We start from the raw sequence: 2,693 nt of genomic DNA on the forward strand, positions 1-2,693 counted from the left end.
TTAGCTCCTCATCACCTTCTGCAATTAAGAGTGGTATCATCTGCATATCTGAGGTTGTTGGTAATTCTCCCAGCAATCTTGATTCCAGTTTGTGCATCATCCAGCCCAGAATTTTGCATGATATACTCATAGAAAGTGAAGAAGCAGGGTGACAATATGCAGCCTTGTCATACTCCTTTCCAATTTGCAACCAGCCAGTTGTTTCATGTGCAGTTCTAACTGTTGCTTCTTGACCTGCACACGCGTTCTTCAGAATACAGGTAAGGTGGTCTCGTATACTCATCTCTAAGAATTTCCCACAGTTTATTGTGATCCACACAGTCAAAGGCTTTAGCATAATCAATGAAGCAGAAGTAGATGTTTTTCTGGAATTCTCTTACTTTTCATATTATCCAATGAATGTTTGCAATTTGATCTCTGCCTTTTCTAAACCCTACTTGTACATCTGAAAGTTCTAAGTTCACATACTGCTGCTGAAGACTAGCTTTAAGGATTTTGAACATAAAATTACTAGCATGTGAAAAGAGTGCAATATTATGGTAGTTTGAACAATCTTTTGCATTCCCCTTATTTGAGATTGGGCTTCCCTGGTGGCTCAGATGGTAAAGCGTCTGCCTGCAGTGCAGGAGACCCGGGTTCGATCCCTGGGTTGGGAAGATCCCCTGGAGAAGGAAATGGCAACCCACTCCAGTACTCTTGCCTGGAAAATTCAATGGACTGAGGAGCCTGGTGGGCTACAGTCCATGGGGTCGCAAAGAGTCAGACACGACTGAGAGACTTCACTTCACTTTATAGATTAAGCATAAACAGGATTGGAAGGCACAGATAAGTTAAGCTGGCTTGAATTCTCATGCCATCTACTACTATGGCACTGACAAGTAGCCCTCATTGTATGCTTATTGCTGTATGGAGGTTTTCTTATGGTCAGTCAGCAGAAAATGAAAATTCAGATTTGGGTTCACAAAGGCTTCATTAACTAGGTGTATGTGTCCAGACTAATAATAGGCTGCTGCTCTACTAGAAACCCCACAAGAGGAGCTCAAAGATGGGCAAGAAGGAACATCTTCTTAATCGGCAAACTTCAGGAAGTATATTTCATCATCTACTTGGTGTGGAAAGAGAATTGGCTTTAAATAAAAATATATACAGTTTCATAAGCAGTGACTAATGCCTTGGCTGGTTGTTCAGAGTCCTAGAAGGAAAAATATTGGAAGGCTAGGGATAAAGAGTTTCAAATAAGAAATATGTAGATGAACATATGGGTTTGGTCATGAAGTGAGAAAATCTAAGTTTCACATGTTAGCACTCACCAAAGAGCGTATTCTGTGCTGATACATTGAACAGTCGGGCAGACAGAATGACTTTGCTGTTTAACATGAGCCAAGTCCAGTGTGGTAAATGGTCAGACTAATAGAGCAGCTGCAGTGGAAATGATAGAGGTTATTGCAAGGCTTCCATAGCTGAAAGCCCAGCTTCTAGCAGAAGAAATCTATATGCTGTACTTAGGTGCTCAGTCATGTCTGACTCTGCGACCCCATGGACTGTAGGCTCCTCTGTCCATGGGATTCTCCAGACAAGAATACTGGACTGGGTTGCCATGCCCTCCTCCAGGGGATCTTCCCAACCCAGGGATTAAACTCAGGCCTCCCACATTGCAGGCAGATTCTTTACCATCTAGATCACCAGGGAAGCCCCAAAATACTGGAGTGGGTAGCCTATCCCTTCTCCAAGGGATCTTCCTGAGCCAGGAATCAAACTGGGGTCTCCTGCATTGCAGGTGGATTCTTCATCAGCTGAGCCACAAGGGAAGCCCAAGAATACTGGGGTGGGTTGCCATGCCCTCCTCCAGAGCATCTTCCCAACCCAGGGATCAAACTCAGGTCTCCCACATTGCAGGCAGATTCTTTACCAGTTGAGCCTCCAGGGAAGCCCCAGAAGAAACCTATGCTGACTCCTAAATATGGCACCACCTCTGGAAGATACTAAGCACTTGAGTTATTACATCAAATCTTTATTTTTTCTAACCTAATTTTTTTTTTAAATTTTGTATTGGAGTATAGCCGATTAACAATGTTGTGGTAATTTCAGGTGAACAGCAAAGGAACTCATTCATACATATATATGTATCCATTCTTCCCCAAACTGAACCTTTCTTATTCCTAGAAGAGGTGAAGAGTCATTTTTTTACTGGAAAGCCACGTATATTTACATATAAATTTACCTTTCTTGCCTGCAAGTTCTCAGCTTGCTTCAGAATAATAGGATGAAGAATATTTGAACTACTTTCTAGAGCATCAGATTTGCCAGTGTAGCATCCAATTCAATATTAGATCAGACCATGGGTCCTATGTTACGGCAGCAGAGGACTTCAGTGAGTATACACTCAAGAGATCCTCTAGCTCAGTGGCCCCAACATTTTTGGCACCAGGGGCCAGTTTTGTGGAGGGCAGTTTTCCACAGACCAGGCTTGGGGGAAGGTTTCAAGATGATTCAAGCACATTAAATTTATTGTTCACTTAATTTCTATGATTATTACTTTGTGACATGAAGCATGATTGTACAACTCATCATAATGCAGGACCAGCGGAAGCCCTGAGCTTGTTTTTCTGCAGCTGGACGGTCCTCTCTGGGGGTGAGGAGAGACAGTGACACACAAAGTGTGCATCTTAAGTCCAATCCACTCCATAATCTCA

General features: G+C 42.8%; 1 non-coding gene across 1 annotated transcript; it reads left to right on the plus strand.

Annotated features, from left to right (window-relative positions):
- Positions 1-584: 584 nt before the first annotated feature.
- Positions 585-656, plus strand: TRNAC-GCA (transfer RNA cysteine (anticodon GCA)). The gene has a single exon. It is a non-coding gene; the product is annotated as a tRNA-Cys (tRNA).
- Positions 657-2,693: the final 2,037 nt, after the last annotated feature.

The sequence above is a fragment of the Bos indicus genome, chromosome 14, assembly GCF_029378745.1.
Source record: "Bos indicus isolate NIAB-ARS_2022 breed Sahiwal x Tharparkar chromosome 14, NIAB-ARS_B.indTharparkar_mat_pri_1.0, whole genome shotgun sequence".
In the NCBI taxonomy this organism is placed as follows: domain Eukaryota; kingdom Metazoa; phylum Chordata; class Mammalia; order Artiodactyla; family Bovidae; genus Bos; species Bos indicus.